Consider the following 19,163-nt stretch of genomic DNA (forward strand, 5'->3'; position numbering starts at 1 on the left):
CTGAAACATTTCCAACACAAGGAAAAATATGAAGAACAGTGAATACACATGAATCCACATGAACAAATGTTGACATTCCTTGCAATGTGCTTAAAATATTGTGTTTCGTTTGTTTTGCTTTAAGGAATAAAATTATGGAGAAATTGTTGAAGCCCTCTATTATTATTTCCTTTCTCCCTAGCAGAGGCAATGACAATACTGAAATTAGTATGATTCTTTCCCAAGCATGTTCTTACACTACTACGCTGGTAATTTATGTGTAAGTATGTGCTTACAAGTAATATAGCATGGTCAGGGGGGTTTCAGCTTTAAAGAAATGCTATCACACTGCATAAAACAGTCTGCATCTTACCTTTGCATTCAAAAATTTTTTTTAAGTATCCATATTGATAAATATGGTCCCAGTTCATCTACCTACCATAAAATATTCCCACATATTCTTATGCCATGTTGTCTTTCTCCATGTTCCATTGATATTTCAGTTATTTACATTTCCTGATTACAAACAGGGCTTTAAATTTAAATGATTATGCATGACTCCTTAAATACATGTACAAAATTTTCTCTAGGGTGTATGTAGAGTATTGCATATAACTCAAACTAGAATTAATGAGCAGGTATATCTTAAACTTCCTTAGCTATTGACAAATTAACCAGCAAAGTAGTGGTATCAATTTTACTCCCACTAGTAATGTACAGGAGTCCTTATCCTTGTCAATATTTGATATTGCCAGATTTTTTAAATGCTTGTCTATCCTATAAAATCATATTTCATTTTGCTTTGATTTGCATATTCTTAATCACTACTGAGATTGGGCACTTTTTCATTTGCACACTGTCCATTCAGGCTTATTCTTTGTGAGCTGCCATTCATATTCTTTGCCTATTTTTATATCGAATTGTTTGTTCTTTACTCATTGACTTCTGTTAACTCATTTATGTATCTAAGCACTAATCCTTTGTCAATTATGTATGTCTTTTTATAGACTGTGACTCGTATTTTTAAGTTATTTGTGGTTTTCTGTGTAAAAAAAGGGTTTGGATGAAGTCATAATCAGCAATATTTTCCTTCATAGTTTGTTTTATGGCATCTTAAGAAGTCTTTTCCTGTTTCTAAGGTTACAAAGATAGTCTCCTCTATTTTCTTCTAAAGGTTTTAAAATCCCATTTTTAACGTACAAATCATTAATCCATCTGGATTATTTTTTATAAATGGTTAAAACAAGAAGTTAGTTTAACATTTTTCCCACATGGATAACCAGCACCATTTATTGAATAATCTGTCCTTTCCTCAGTGCCGTATAAAGCCCCTTCTGTCATAAATCAAGTTGTCCTTTCTTAATATGTTGCATATTCAGGGTTTTTCCTATTTCATTTAATTGGTATATCTGCCTTTCCATAGGTCATTGACACAATATCTAAATAGCTATAATTTTATAATAAATTTAGTTATTTGGATGGGGAAATGTGCTAACCTTACTCTTCCTCAAAGCTGGTTTTGGACAATTTAGCCATCCATATGAATTTCAAAAGTAAATTATAAAGGTTCCCCCCAAAAAGCCCAGTTTTTATTTCACTGGAAATACACTTAATTCATAGACTGGGAGAGTTGATACTAAGACATTGAGTCCTCTCCTCCATGTATATTTTATAGCCTTCCATTAGATATTATTTTATGTCTCCAAAAAAAAATCAAAGTTTTGCATCTATTTTGTAAGTTATTCCTAGATACTAGTTTTTCTTTTCTAAATTCTAACATTATTCAATATCTCCCCTCTTCTCCCTGAACAAGATAAAGACTTTAATATGCTTGAACTATTCTTTTAAGACATATCTCATTATTTTTACATACAGTTTGGGATGTATACGCCAAAATTAATCAATTTTACAGTCAATTTTACCTTTTTTTGTGTTTACCATCATTTCTTGCATCCTACATCTTTGGGGGTTTACTTTTACTTATGGTTCATTTAAAACTTCTTTTAATGTAGACTCATCAATAGTAAACTCAGTATTTGAATTACCAAAATGCTTTAATTTTGTATAATAGTTTAGGGCATACAATTCTAAATTCACAATTATTTGCCCTTGGCACTTTGGACTAACTTTTTTTTCAATTTACTTCAATGTCTTTGATATTGATGAGATCTTTGCCATTGGTCTAATTGTCATTCAGTTGTAAGAGAGCTGACTTAGCTCTCTTATAACTAAATTTTGTTTTTTAAGATTTTTCTTTAATCTTCAGTTAGCAATAATATGTGCGGATTGTGTTTTGTTTTTATTGAGAATCTTTGTCTTTCTTTTAAAAAATCTCAGCCATTAGCTTTCAAATATTGTTTTTATTTCCACTAACCCTTTCCTCTGGAACTCCTACTAGATGTATACTGTCAACTTCTTATATATCTCAACTGATTTTTATATGTTCAAAATGTGCTTTCTGGGTGAATTCCTCTATATTACAATTTGCTAAAGCTCTCTTTCATTAGGTCAGTAGCCAACTTTTATTTCCAAGATTTATATGCTTTATTTTTATATCTACCCGATATTGTTTCATACCCCTGTTTTATTTTAGAATTTATTGTCTCTTTTTTGAAAGAAAAATAAATGTTTATCACATATCCCTGAGGATCCTTGGCATACTACTAAGTTACTTAAGGTTTTTTAAAGCTGCTTTATTATTTTAATTTCAACTGGGTTGAATTCCTCTTTCTCATCTTCCCATCACTGACTGTACTGGGCGCCTTTCTCACCTCTTTCTTTGGGATTATATTTGCAAGCTTATTTTTAAGTTGAAATTGTTTTTCTTTCTTTCTTCTCTCTTCCACTCATTTCTGTCCAAAGGTTTTACAGTTACTTTACTCTCAGATCAGAATTAAGAGTATTGATGAGTAAGGGTTACAACCTTGGTACTGATACTGAGAATATGATAAATGCCCAGCTAGAGAGCATCTTGCTTGAGTTCTAGGTTTAGGATCTGGATCCAGGTCACTTTTGAGGCATTCCTCCTGAGAGCATCAGCACAAGGCATTCATTGGTAGGCAGCAGGTTTTCCCCCAGCTTCCTTTAACAAAAAGTAGAAGTCCCAGCAGGGCCCTCGTTTCAAATGCTCAGCCTGATTCTGTTTCCTCACCTTGTAAGGAGCAATTTCAGTACCATCAGCCCAGAGGAACCGAACTTGTAGCCACAGAGCAGCGTCCAGTCCCAATGCTAGTCAGTCTGCAACTTCAGGCCCATCACCACTCCGTGCTTCTGATTCAGATCTTGTCCATGAAATGTTTGATTTACATGTATGATTTTAATTTTCTCTTTTAAAAGATGTTATGCTTCACTGGGGAAGGAAAGAGAGTGTCTTGAATACACAGAGCCAACTGTATTAGAAGCCTTTCTTCAGTTCTCATATTACATTATTATGGAGTCAGTGCTGGGTATTAAGTTCCAAAGACATTGAATTAGAGAGGGTTTCATAAGTAGCTTGAACAATCCATACTTGGGCAATACTCTCAGTGATTCCATGGGAAGTCAGTACCAGTTAACTCAACAAATGCTGTATTGTCAGATTACTAAAAGATCCATTGGAGATAATATCTGTATTTCTGGCTGAGGACTTTAAATTCTAAAAATACAAAAAACATGGTACCCACCTCTACCATCACTCCCTCCAAATCCATAACAGACATCATGAACTAATCACACTCTTCTCCTTCCTGCCTTTGCCCTGAGGTAGCCTCAGAATACTTCTCAACACACACATGGTCAACCCACTCCAATCAGTTGGTGCTGCCCCAAGAAAAGAAACCTATTTGCTATGTCTGGCTCCAGCCAATAAAAGCAAGAGTGTTGCCAAAACAAGAGTCACATGTATAAGAATTCATTATAACAAAACATTAACTCTATTTAATAAAACATGCTGGAATCATGAAGACAGTTATGAACTAACTAACATAAAGAGTACCTGGTGAGAAAAGTCAAAGGTACAGTATGTTGCCTTTAATCGTTTGTTTTACTTCCCAGCCTAAGTAAATCTGATTAAAATCTACCCTACTGTGGAAAAAATTAACTTCTAAAAATTAAAACAAGTCAATGTCTGTTACAAGGATAGCATTCTTTTCAGCCTGGGGTGATATTTTTTCCCCAGACAGAACAGTCTTAGCCAAGGGACTCAATACTGCCTAATTTCTTCTGTTCTAACAGCTTCCTTTGCAATATTTCTCCCATCCGTTATGTAGCATTCATTACCCAAAATGTTCAGGCTCATATTAGCAGTTTCCATCATCAACCAATAGAATTTCCAAAAATGATGGCAGCGTGTTTCCAATCAGCCTGCTGTCCCCTCCTGATGCTCACTGGGAACCCAACGTCACTGAGCATTTGGTCTGCAGCTTCCTAGCTTTGTAGCTACACCTTCTGAGGATGTTATTATGTTAAAGCTATTTTCATCAACTCCACTGTTTTATTAAATGAATCACATAATCTCTCTTCACTCATTTCCTTTCTGAGATAAGTTTTGAAAGCACTGTAATAGAATAAACTTTTAGAATCTTGTGTTGCCTTTGTTTCAAAATGCTTACATTATAGGCTGAACAAGAATTTTGGAATTAAATCTTCCTGGCTGGACATGTGAAACGTGTAAAACAACCAAAACAGAAACATTTGAGGGTGCCTACCATCTGGTTTTGGCTTCACTGGGATCGGCATCTTGCCTGCTATCAAACGGCCTGTATAATAATACCAAGAGGGAGGATCTTTAGCACCAGGGCCAACTGAAGACAAAAGGAATTGTCAGGATTACTGCACTCACATTTGGCAGTAAAAACTGTGAGAAACTCACTATACACATTTATATGCAGCAGTGCATATAGGGTTTAGCAACTGTGGTAATAAATTGGCTGTAGCGGCTAAGGGAACCTGTATGGTGGTCTTTATTCTACCCCGTGTGGCTCTCCATCATGGCTCTTTCCCTGATTGATCTTATTTCAGAATCCCTGTTACTCCCACAGATCATTTGTAGGCTTCTATTATTGACCCCAGGACACTGTAAAATGCTGCAACTCTCCCTCTCCACCTCCACTCTCAGGGATTGGCGTCTGCATAGCAGCTTCACTGTAAATCTGAGCACCGTGACACTGGAGAGGCAGTGGGAGCACTGCCTTCTGCTGGTCATGAAGCTGCAAGTGGATTCTACATTTGCATTGTACTATGACACTTTCTGTGCAACGTCAGTAATACTTTCCTACCTCCTGGTGAAATTAGCTAGGTGTCACCAGGGCATTAGTGCTGAAGTACCCTCATACCCCGTCACTGAACTGCAGGTGTCCTCTGACAGTCATAGGGAACCCTCCGAAGCGATTGATCTGTTTTCTGATCTTCCTGACCTAAAGTGTCCTGAATAGTAGGGCAGAATATTGGCCACAAAAAATTAGCTGAATATCATGAATACCAATAGAAGGGTATTTTCATGACCCTCTCTAGCTACAAGGAACGTTCAGTCACAAGAAATGGAGGTTCACCAATTCAAATAGACAATGAAACAGAGATGATATGGATGAATCCTATCTAATTCTCAACTGTACTTTCATGAACTCTGAATCTGTCACCCTATTAATGTCTTCCTTCTTTGAATGCCTGCTGTCATACATTATCACATAGCTGTACATTGAACCAGATACTCTGCCCTTGGTCCGTGCCATAGTCTTGACTCTGCAGTCTGTTTTGGGGAATGAGTGCTCCTCAATACACGAGTCCCACTTGGCATCTACGCTATACCTAGGCACATGTCACATGCTCAATAAATACTATTGTTTGATAGAAGAGCGCTCATGATTCAGTAAGGGCATGATTCACTAGGATATATTTTATATATCAGCCTTCCCCAAATAAAAGCTGACATGCCACAAAGCCAAACTCTGCCAAGCAGAGCCACTGTCAAGTATTTATTCTTGAAATGGCCTAGGTGTAGGATGGAAGTTGGACAGCAAACAGCAGACTGTTCCCCTGATCTCACAGGTTAAGACCTGGTCTGCAGCTGTCACCCCAGTTGGTATTGGTATAAATGCAGAGCAGATGTGCATGATGCCACTGTCAGAGTAGATGTCACATCATAACCACCAATCTCCCCATGAAAATGCCAACACTTGCCACCACCGACGTGTTCCTTTAAGTCAGCCCGTGAGCCTCAGTCATGAGTCTGCACCATGGTGGCTATTGAAGGCAGAGCACCCAGCCCTCTGAGGTGGGGCAAAGAAAGCTGGCTGTAGATCATTCTCTTACATAGATTATCCTGCAACTGCTTAAAAAGAAATGAATTCTGGAGCCAATTGTTATAAAGCCACTGTTAGATTTGTGACCCTAAACAGAGAAGAAAAGAGACCTGTGTGCTCTGCTGTGCCAATGGAGCCTGAAATAAAAGTTTGTTCATTTTTCCTACCTGACCATACAGTAAAAATAAACTGATTCCAGCCCCAACCAAATACAGTTATTATGGAGGATCCCCTCTTCAATGAATCTATAGCTCCTTCTACCTATAGAAATACCCTTCAACTAAGGAGCATCTATTTAAAATTAAAACATGCTGCAGACTTCAACACAATAATTATACTTCATTTCTTCATCCTGCAGATACTGCTTGGTATATATATATATATAAAGTCACTCATGAATCCTATATAATTCTCCAGCCTCTAGGATGTAGGTCCACAGATTGAGAATGACATTATTCATTTGACAAGGATTGGCCCAAAATAAGAATTGTCTTGAGTTGTTATATTTTTCATTTCAAATAAACTCTGTAAGGAAAAGGATTTCATTTGTATTCTTCAGTTTTATCCCCAGGGCCTGGAAAAAGTATCATATTGGAGGCATTAATTAGGCATTGTTAAATGTTACATGAATTAATGTAATTTAGTTTCATTTTTCATATATTCATGGATTCATTCTCCAATCAGATTGTGTCTTATTGGAACAGGGAACATTTTATTCACTGAGGGCTCCAAAGCATTCAGCATTATGAAGTGGCTGCTTGTCAAATATGTGAGCATCTCCCAAATTGTATTCCATGACAAACTTTTCTGGGCAATGTTACTAAGGTATACAGTGAAATGTTCAGTGATCAAATAAATTTGCCATATAAATCTGTCTTAAAGAATTACAATGCCTATTAGCATGTTGAGACATCCTGCAATGAAGAATCCCAGTTTTCTTTGTGCAAACTATTTTTCTGAAACTTGAGCCACAAAAGGAATCTTCACTACTCCTGCCCAGTGAGAGCTGATTATTGTTAAGCACCAGTGTTTATGAGCTGTCTCCTATACTCTCCTTTTCCAAAGAGGAGTTTACATTGTGTTATTTGGAAGCAGAGAGCTGTGTGTCTGCTCTTTGGCTCCTCTTTTGAACCAGTTTTAATATATACTGGTTCTCTTATTAATGATTTAAATAAAAATCTGTGGCAGGTTTTTATTTTATATTCTGTACAAATCATGACTTTATCTTTTGAAAATTATCCTTTAACAGTCTTCTTCCTTGCCCTGATCTTCTGAAATGACATAAAATTATAAAACCATACTTTCTTTTTTTAAGGTAGCATTGATATCTTATGCTCAGGTTTCACATGAGCAATATTGTGGTTACTACATTCCCCCCCATTATCAAGCCCCCACCACATACCCCATTACAGTCACTGTCCATCAGTGTAGTAAGATGCTATAGAGTCACTACTTGTCTTCTCTGTGCTATACTGCCTTCCCCATCCCCTGCCCCACATCATATGTGCTAATCGTGATGCCCCTTATTCCCCTTATCCCTCCCTTACCACCCATCCTCCCCAGTCCCTTTCCCTTTGGTGACTGTTAGTCCATTCTTGGGTTCTGTGAGTCTGTTGCTGTTTTGTTTCTTCAGTTTTTTTCTTTGTTCTTATACTCCACAGATGAGTGAAATCATTTGGTACTTGTCTTTTTCCTCCTGGCTTATTTCACTGAGCATAATACCCTCTAGCTCCATCCATGTTGTTGCGAATGGTAGCATTTGTTTCCTTCTTATGGCTGAATAATATTCCATTGTGCATATGTACCACCTCTTCTTCATACATTCATCTACTGATGGACACTTAGGTTGTTTCCATATCTTGGTTATTGTAAATAGTACTGTGATAAACATAGGGGTGCATATGTCTTTTTGAATATGTGTGCATATGTCTTTTTGAATATGTGATCCTGTTCTCTTAGGTAAGGGTAAATTCCTAGGACTGGAATTCCTGGGCCAAACAGTATTTCTATTTTTAGCATTTTGAGGAACCTCCATACTGCTTTCCACAATGGTTGAGCTAATTTACATTCCCACCTGCAGGGTAGGAGGGTTCCCCTTTCTCTGCATCCTCACCAGCATTTGTTGTTGCTTGTCTTTTGGATGTTGTGTATAAAACCATACTTTCAAAAGAATATCCCACACCAGCACTAAAAACAAGGTCAAACATCAGCAAATCAGAAATCTGAGGAATCCTTGAAGACAGAGCACTTGGAATTAGAATGGCAGGGAAATATGGGACAGGAAAAACTGCAACCCTGCTTCTGCAGAGGGACATGCACTTCTTCCTAAAAGAGCCTGAGAAACCTCAAACTCAGATTCAACAGAAACAAATATAAAGGGTGGCATGAGCCTTGCCAGAATAACCCTCTCAGGCCTCCCACTCTTCCCCAAGGATGAGAGGTAACATACAGCAGCAATGTGCATTTGCCCTCAGGCTGGAATGCAGAAACTGCTTGTTAAAATAAGCAAACATGCTTACAGGAAAGAAGAGTGCTTCTACCATGGACATTGGGAGATTCAAGGCACCAGAGAGCCTAGGAGACCTTGGACCTTACAACAGTGATTGAACCCAGGAATAAAGATGTGCTTATAATTCCAAGGGGAGAGTATTTTCCTAGCCCAGGGCAAATAACCTTTGAAGCTGAAATCAATCTAAGGGTGAAATAAACTGGGAGAAACACATTTATTAACTTATAAGTAGTCGTCCACTTCTCAACTGTGTCCCTCATGACCCGGCTGTAAAAAAGGAACCCCCCCCCAGCCTTTCCAGTCAAGATGTGCCCTTGCTCCCCCATGTCATCACCTATTGATATGGAGATGGACTACTTCTCTCCATTCCTTGGAAACACCTATTGATATGGATATGCACTAAGGTGGGGTAAGAGATTCTGGATATATTGCAATTTTACCCAGAGTCCACCCCTCCAGAAATCTCACCTCACAATCTACTCATTCCCCATCTTCTACAATGGCCCCTGTGTGAGAAAACTGGAGCACTGTAACCAGACTAATGACATACAATAACAGCAATAAATCATGATAATCCTCAAGATGGAGGATTCAGCTAGGTTCAAAATCCTAAACAGATTAAGACCACAGCTTGCCGGTTCCACAGGCAGTCAGTAGTTGAACAGGTAGGGAACTCAGAGCAATCATCATGCAGCTACTGCAACCAGGGGGCAGGTCAGGGCACAGGGACTGTAGAAGAAAATAACCTTCAGGGTGATAAGGTACATGTTTTAATAACACCAGCAAGGCAAATCTTGTCCATCATGTAGGATGCATGTAAGACAGTAGTCCTATGATTGGACAGTGGCAGGAATGGGATCTCATCCTGGTCTAGTATACCAGACCTTCACCCCCTCCCTGTGGGATTTGCAGATGGGTCAATATATAGTGCTATGGGAGGTACATGCACGGCCATAAAGGTAAAACAAAACTTCCCCGTAAGATGCTCTTACCTCCTGGATGTTTGGGGTACACTATCATGATCTTTGGGGGGCCACTCTGCTGTTACTCCAGGAACACACAGGAGGCCAGCCTCCAGGCCTTGTCCCCAAGGTTCCAGAAGAGTCAGCCATTGCCAGTCCATGTGTCGAAATGTCCAGGGCCACATCCACTCAACAGCGTCTCCAGGGTTTAATGCAGTTGGGGCTGGCAGCAGGATGTTGCTCTGCTGGCCATATCCTGGCTTCAATAACTCATCTTTGGTTTGCACATACAGTTGTATAGAATGGCCACAATGTGTGTTAGCATGTCCACAGGGCTCAAGACTCCATTTCAGGGCTTCTCATTCAAACACTGTAGCACTGCCCATAAGCGAACTGACCATACTCTGTAGACTAGTGGTGTCTGACTTCAGGCCATATTTCAACAAACTCTTGTACCTCTCTATCATTCTTGCCCTGGTAGGGTTATATGGTACATGAAACTTCCACTTTATTCCTAATTTCTGTACCCATTCTTGTAACACATGACCAGTAAAGTGGGTGCCTTGATGGCTCTCAATCACCTGCAGCCAACCATAGGCTGCAAAGAGACACTCTAGGCCCCTGTTGGTGGTTTGCTGATCTGCATGACATGCAGGAAAAGCAACCAACAGTTCAGTAGCTGTACCCACACAAGTTGTGGCATACTGATATCCTTCTGATTTGGGCAGAGACCCAGTACAATCTATCTGCCACCTGACAAGGGATATTGGTCCCCTTACTATTGTCCCATGTTGCTGCAACACTCAGTGTAAGTCCCTCTTAGAGCACACAAGGCACTCCTTCCAGGCTCTGCTGACTTCTTCAAAGGTCAATAGCAAGCCCCACCAACAGGCTACAGCCCACATTGTCTTTTGCCCCACATGCAACAAATGCTGATGTAAACCCTTGGGCTACATCAGAGGCAGGCTTTCTGTCTAGCCAACACACCTGGGTCAGTGTGTCTGCTTCATCATTCCCTGGGGATGCCAAAGGCAAATGTCTTGTCACACAATATATGGTAACTGTGTTACTCTGACCAGAGGCCCACAGGTCTTGCCACAGTTCTTGCCCCCAGAGGGGCAGTGACCAACCATTCAGTTGGCATGGTACCATGTCAGTAGCCACAGAGTCAAGCCCCAGTAGATGGCCCAGTTGTCAGTGCAGACAACTACAGGGGAGGGCTCCTGTGTGGTTATGAGCCATACTCCCCGCAACTCAGCCCATTGGCAGCTCTTCCCCTCTCCATCCTCCATCATATTGTCTCAGTCTTAGGATGGAAAGCCACAGCCCTCCACTTCAGGGGCTGCCCACTACTGGAGCTGTCTGTATACCAAGCATATTCAGGTATAGGGACTTTTTCCCTCCTGATAAGGACTCTCAGCTACCAATGGCTCAAAAGCAAGGTTCTTCCTGTTTTCCACTGGATATGTCATGGATCCCAACAAGCACTGGAGTTCTCCACTTACAGAGCTAGTAGACAGGGTGCTATGCTGCTGTAAGTATGCACCCCATTTGGCCAGTGTAGGCATCTGTACCACACCACTCTATGGCCTTTGGGTACCACGGAGTCTTGCACCCACTCCACGATGGGATAGGTGCTTATTACCTTGGTCTGAGTGGTTCTGGTGATGGGCTCCTTAGCCAGCAAGGCATGGTACACAGCAGCCAGTTGCTTCTCTATCAAGGTGTACAGGACCTCTGCTCCTCGCCATAGTTGTGACCAGAATCCAATAGGTTGATGGATCCATTCAAGCCGCTGCCAAAAGCCCCCCCCATAACCATCTTTGATTATGTGAACTTCTAGCTCACAGAGCCTTGATGAGTCCATTACACTCAGTGCCTATTAGGCCTTGACTGCCCACTTGGCAGCAGTAAAAGCAGCTGCATATGTCTCATCCCAGTCCCACATGATGCCCTTTCATACCAACCAGTATAAGGGCTTCAGAATTTGTGCCAAGTGTGGGATAAACACTCTCCAGGAGTCCAAAAGACCCAAAATCTCTTGTAAGACTGCCACAGTGGTAGGGGTAGAAAAAGCTTGGACCTTGTCTATGACTGTTTCAGGAATAACTTTAGTTTTTCTTGTCCAGACAACCCCCAAGAACTTTACAGACAAACCAGGTTCCTGAACCTTGGTGCTGTTCACAGCCCATCCTTTCTCCTGTAGATGTTGCAGCAGTCTAGGAATTACCTCTTCTAAATCTGCAAGAGAATCAGATATGGGCATAATATCAATGTAGTGATACAGCCACACCATTTGTGGTTTCTCCCATGTGGCCAAGTCCTGGGCTACAAGTCTGTGACAAACGGTGGGACTGTGGAGGTATCCCTGTGGAAGGACAGTGAATGTCCACTGCCAACCTTCCCATGTGAAGGCAAATTGTTTTTGACCTTCTTGTGCTATGTCAGTAGAGAAGAAAGCATTAGCAAGGTCCACAACATGCATCCCTAGTTCATGATTGAGGGTGACCATAAAGGCTGCTATAGGGGGGACAGCAGCATGCAAAGGGCATGTGACTTTATTCAATTCCCTGTAATCCACAGTCATATGCCAGGAGCCGTCCAGCTTTTTCACTGGCCACACTGGGGAATTGAAAGGACTGTGAGCAGGCTTTATGAGGCCCACCTTCTCCAACTCCTGTAGAGTTTCTCCAAGTTTCTTGTGTCCCCCAGGAGATTTATATTGCTCAGTACTTGTCATTCTCCAAGTTACAGGCAGAGCTACAGGCGGGTACTTAGCATGTTCCCTCAGAACTGCCTTTAGCCCACGTATCCTCAGTCTGGACTCAACTGAAGTGATTTTTAACCACAGGCTCTGCAGGATATCCACCCCCAAAATATATTTAGGAACAGGAGAAATATACACAGTGTACTCCTTTGGGCCTAAGTGTCCTATCCCCAATGAAAGTTGGGCTTTCTTCACTCTAATTGCCTTCCCCCATAGCCATCTGTCACAGCAGGGGTCCCAGGAAAACACTCAGGGTTGCCATGAATCAGAGAACACTCAGCTCCTGTGTCCACCAGCGCCAGGACACATTGTACATCCACAGGGGACCAATGAATTTCTAATTCTACATGTGGCCTCCAGTCCCCACCATGTCCTCCAAGGTGGGGGCTTTGACCCCCTCCCCAGTCAAACTACAATGCCCAGTCATCCTCCTGTGGGGGTGAGGGCCTAGGAGGAGCCTGAGTAGTGTCCTCCAGGGAGTCTTTCAGGGACACAGGCTGGACATGGGGCTTTGCCTCTGGCTTCCATGTCCTGGACCTCAGTGGCTGAAACTGCTGCTCTAGCTTTAATTGTGGTCACAGTTCTAACAAGATCCTACTGGGCTGCCCATCAAATTTTTCTTTCACTACCCCAGCCTTTATCAAATCAACCCATATCTGGATCGTCAAGACCTTCATGGGGCCCTTTGCATCTCTCCTGTCAGTCATAGCCAGTATTTCCTTCTGTGCTTTTATTATTTCAACCTCCCCCAGATCTGCTAAAGTACAAGTGGCCTCACTTATGGGTTGCCCTATGTGAAAGGCAAGAAGAGTCACTAGGGACCCAAAGAGAGATGGGGGAGCTGTATGGAGCACCAGATTTCTCATTCCTATGGTGAACAACTCCTCATCAGGGCCCTGGGGGTCCATATTATACATGATATTGTTCATGTCCAGCTCCTATAACATCTGCTGGAGCTCTGCATACATTTTCCAGCTATTGGATAAGTATGGTAAATCAGCCTGATTAGGCCAAACTGCCCTGATGGCTGCTGTCAGCCAATCCAGAAGCACATGATTCCCTGAGGTGTGATGGGCACTTTGCTATCATTGATAGAGGGAAGGGTGAGTCACCAGGGAAGCCAGTCTACCCATTTCAGAACCCAACATAACACTGTTTTCCTCCCCCATATTTCAAAGACACAAAAGTCATATAGACAGAGGTTCTGAACGCTTCTGCCAAAACTGGATGCTCATGTCCACCAGCTCATCCTGGGTATGGGAGCAGACCATGGAGTTCTCCACAGCCTGGGAAGTGGAATGCTCCTCCCTCTGAGAAGCCCAAGATTGTTGTGTTTTTATTTTCTTAATTACAACCGGGCAGGCCTTTAATACAGGAGGGGTTGGTGCCTTGGGTGGTGGCCTCAGCAACAGTTCGGCCCTCAGCCCTACCCCCTCATCCTATCCCAACATGTCCTCTACCATCTCTAGAGCTAAAGGCACTGCTCTTTCCTCCCCCTCCCCCATGGCCTCCTGCAATGCAGTTTATCCTGCTGCCTCCCCCCTTGTATCTTCCAGGGGCATGACCTGTCTTCTCAATAACTGTCTCTCTTTAGGGCATCCCATAGGTCATCACCCAGCTACTCCAAGTGAAGCTGAAGTGTGTCTTTCTCCTGTTGAAGCTTCTCTCTTCTCAGTAACCCCTTCCACTATCTCAAGAAATAAACATCCCACAATCCCAGCTGCTACACAGCCACTCAGGGCCCCTAAGCAGCCTTCTATCTGATGGAGGGCTAATTCCACAGCTCCTAATGTCTCCACCCTTCCCCAATTCTGGGAAAGGCCCCACCCCTCTAGGAGGTGCTTTACTCTAGACCAATTCCCCACTAGGAGTTCCTCAATTGGAAGCCCCACAGACAGGGGGCTCCTGTGTGAAGCTGCATCCTCAACCACTGCAGCCACGGGGACCTCCCCACCATCCACAGGGTGCATTTTCAGGTGTCTCCCCACCATCTCTAGGGGCAGCCCACCCAAGGGTTTCACCCATGAAGACAGACTCCAGGTTCAGAGGTCCTGTCGATTATGCCAGATGTAACTCCTGGGGGGAAATATTTTCCTAGCTCAGAGCAAATTACCTTTGAAACCAAAATCAGTCAAAGGGAGAAATAAAGTGGGAGAAACGCATTTATGGCTTACAAGCAGTCATCCACTTCCATTCACCCATGTCTCTCATGAACCACCTCCAAAAAAGGAACCCCACCCACCCTCTTCAGTCCAGATGTGCCCTCGTTCCCCCATGTAATCACCTATTGATATGAAGATGGACTACTTTTCTCCACCCCTTGGAAACACCTGTTGATATGGAGATGCATTAAGGACAGGTAAGAGATTCTGGAAATATTGCAATTTTACACACAGCACTATAGCAGTCATGTCTGAAACAGACTCCTTACTTTGACAGATGAAGTCACCAGCTGGCTCCCTATCTGCTCCCCATTCACAGTTACCCAGACCTACTATTATCCATTGTTTAATTATTAGAGAAATATTTGTACATCCTCATTATTCTGGCACCTTTCCCATTCTCAATGACTGCACACAGAGTACTGACATATTCAGAGGCTATATTGATAAGTTTTTTTTAACCCAGGTCAGTAAACCTGAACTCGGTTTTCAACATTAGATACCTATTTCCTTACCCAAGATTTATAATGTTTGTTTGTTCTGACTTTCCCAATTTGAAAAGCACTCTCCTTGCTGTAAGAAATGAAAATAAAATTTGAATTGAATAGTTCTATCTCACCTCTGTGAACTGCTTATCTTACCATCTTCCCTAAGAGTGGGTGGGCTACCCCTTCCATGTTATTGCTATGAAAGGAGAGAGTAAGGTAACCAACCATACCCCTAACATTGGATACAATGTTTAGTTGCACAGTTTACAGCCTATAAAACCATACATGGCAGCCTGAAACACCTCCAAATTCCAGTCCTATGTCAGATTATTTCACTATAAAGTAACACACCTAGAGCTGACAATAACATTGTGGAGAACATCAACTGGAATACTTCTAGGCATTCACACAAACACTCATGGAGCTATAAATATAATATAATACCTTAGTTACCATTTCCTACATCTAAAACCTTTCTGTAAGATGGATTCACACACACTTCAATACTTCAACTAAGCAATGAATGTGGGACTTTGGAGCACTGTGCTAGAACGCAAAGGAAGATACGTGCGGATACCAATTAAAGATGGTTCTTATGGCTCTCAAAATACACTGCATTCAGTGTACTACATTACTTTGAAATAACAGGACAGTATTTTTTTGGTATCATTAATATACACTTACATGAACAACATTGTGCTTGCTTTAGTGCCTTCCCTGTGGGCCCCCCCCCCCACTATATTATGTGTGCTAATCATAATGCCCCTTTTTCCCCTTATGCCTCCCTTACTACCCATCCTCCCCAGTCCCTTTCCCTTCGGCAACTGCTAGTCCATTCTTGGGTTCTGTGAGTCTCCTGCTGTTTTGTTTCTTCAGTTTTTTCTTTGTTCTTATACTCTACAGATGAGTGAAATCATTTTGATACTTGTCCTTCTCCGCCTGGCTTATTTCACTGAGCATAATACCCTCTAGCTCCATCCATGTTGTTGTGAATAGTAGGATTTGTTTTCTTCTTATGGCTGAATAATATTCCATTGCGCATATGTACCACATCTTATTTATCCATTCATCTACTGATGGACACTTAGGTTGCTTCCATATCTTGGTTATTGCAAATAGTGGTGCAATAAACAAAGGGGTGCATATATCCTTTTGAAACTGGGCTCTTGCATTCTTAGGGTAAATTCCTAGGAGTGGAATTCTTGGGTCAAATGGTATTTCTATTTAGAGTTTTTTGAGGAACCTCCATATTACTTTCACAAAGGTTGAACTAAGTTACATTCCCCCAAACAGGGTAATAGGGTACCCCTTTCTCCACATCCTTGCCAACATTTGTTGTTGTTTGTCTTTTGGATGTTGGCCATCCTAACTGGTGTGAGGTGATATCTCATGGTGGTTTTAATTTGCATTTCTCTGATGATTAGCAATGTGGAGCATTTTTAATGTGCCTGTTGGCCATCTGAATTTCTTCTTTGGAGAAGTGTCTGTTCAGAACCTCTACCCAGTTTTTAATTGGGTTATTTGCCTTTTTGGTGTTGAGGTGCATGAGCTCTTTGTATATTTTGGATGTTAACCCCTTGTTGGATATGTCATTTATGAATATACTCTCCCATACTGTAGGATGCCTTTTTGTTCTACTGATGGTGTCCTTTGCTGTACAGAAGCTTTTAGTTTGATAAAGTCCCACTTGTTCATTTTTGTTTTTATTTCCCTTGCCCATGGAAATGTGTTCATGAAGAAGTTGTTCATGTTTATATTCAAGAGATTTTTGTCTATATTTTTTTCTAAGAGTTTGATGGTTTTATGATTTACATTCAGGTCTTTGATCCATTTCAAGTTTAGTTTTGTGTATGGAGTTTGACAGTAATCCAGTTTCATTCTCTTACATGTAGCTGTCCAATTTTGCCAACACCAGCTGTTGAAGAAGTTATTTCCCCATTGTATATCCATGGCTCCTTTATTATATCTTAATTGACCATATATGGTTGGGTTAATATCTGGACTCTCTATTCTGTTCCACTGGTCTATGGGTCTGTTCTTGTGCCAGTACCAAATTGTCTTGATTACTGTGGCTTTGTAGTAGAGCTTGAAGTTGGGAAGCAAGATCCCACCTGCTTTATTCTTCCTTCTCAGGATTGCTGTGGCTATTCGGGGTCTTTTGTGTTTCCATATGAATTTCAGAACTATTTTTTCCAGTTCATTGAAGAATGCTGCCAGTATTTTGATAGGGATTGCACTGAATCTGTAGATGGTTTTAGGCAGGATGGCCATTTTAACAATAATAATTCTACCTACCCAAGAGCATGGGATGAATTTCCATTTACTTGTATCCTCTTTAATTTCTCCTAGAAATGTCTGGTAGTTTTCAAGGTATAGGTCTTTCACTTCCTTGGTTAGGTTTATTCCTAGGTATTTTATTCTTTTTGATGCAATTGTGAATGGAATTGTTTTCCTGATTTCTCTTTCTCTTAGTTCATTGTTAGTGTATAGGAAAGCCACAGATTTCTGTGTATTAATTTTGTATCCTGCAACTTTGCTGTATTCAGATACTAGATCTAGTATTTTAGGAGTGGATTCTTTAGGGTTTTTTATGTACAATATCATGTCATCTGCAAATGGACAGTTTGGCTTCTTCCTTACCAATCTGGATGTCTTTTATTTATTTGTGTTGTCTGATTGCTGTGGCTAGGATGTCCAGTACTATGTTGAATAAAGGCAAGGAGAGTGGGCATCCTTGTCTTGTTCCTGATCTTAGAGGAAAAGCTTTCAGCTTCTCACTGTTAAGTGTGATGTTGACCTTGGGTTTTTCATATATGGCCTTTATTATGTTGAGGTACTTGCCCTCTGTACCCATTTTGTTGAGAGTTTTTATCATGAGTGGATGTTGAGTTTTGTCAAATGATTTTTCAGCATCTATGGAGATGATCATGTGATTTTAGTCCTCCTTTTTGTTGATGTGGTGGATGATGTTGATGGATTTTCAAATGTTGTACCATCCTTGCATTCCTGTGATGAATCCCACTTGATCATGTATTTTTGTATTTTTGAATTCGGTTTGCTAATATTTTGTTGAGTATTTTTGCATCTATGTTCTTCAGGGATATTGGTCTGAGGTTTTCTTTTCTTGTGGTGTCTTTGCCTGGTTTCGGTATTAGAGTGATGCTGGCTTCATAGAATGAGTTAGGAAGTATTCCCTCCTCTTCAATTTTTTAGAAAACTTTAAGGAGAATGTGTGTTACGTCTTTTCTAAACATCTGATGAAACTCAGTGGTGAATCCACCTGGTCCGGGAATTTTGTTCTTGAGTAGATTTTTGATTACCAATTCAATTTCATTGCTGGTAATTGGTCTGTTTAAATTTTCTGTTTCTTCCTTGGTCAGTCTTGAAAGAGTGTATTTTTCTAGGAAGTTGTCCATTTCTTCTAGGTTATCCAGTTTGTTGGCATATATATTTTCATTGTATTCTCTAATAATTCTTTGTATTTCTCTGGTGTCCATCATGAATTTTCCTTTCTCATTTCTGATTCTGTTTATGTGTGTACATTCTCTTTTTTTCTTAATAAGTCTGGCTAGGGGGTTATCTATTGTGTTTATTTCCTCAAAGAACCAGCTCTTGGTCTCATTAATTTTTTCTATTGTTTGTTCTTCCCAATTTTATTTCTTCTCTGATCTTTATTATGTCCCTCCTTCTGCTGTCTTTAGGCTTCATTTGTTCTTCTTTTTCCAGTTTCAATAATTTTGAATTTAGACTATTTATTTTGGATTGTTCTTCCTTCTTTAAATAGGCCTTGATTGCTATATACTTCCCTCTTAGAACTGCCTTCACTGCATCCCACAGAAGTTGAGGCTTTGTGCTGTTGTTTTCATTTGTCTCCATATATTGCTTGATCTCTGTTTTAATTTGGTCATTGATCCATTGATTATTTAGGAGCATTTTGTTAAGCCTCTATGTGTTTGTGAGCTTTTTTGTTTTCTTTGTACAATTTATTTCTAGTTTTATACACTTATGATCTGAGAAG

Source organism: Manis javanica, chromosome 1 (assembly GCF_040802235.1).
Source record: "Manis javanica isolate MJ-LG chromosome 1, MJ_LKY, whole genome shotgun sequence".
Classification (NCBI taxonomy): domain Eukaryota; kingdom Metazoa; phylum Chordata; class Mammalia; order Pholidota; family Manidae; genus Manis; species Manis javanica.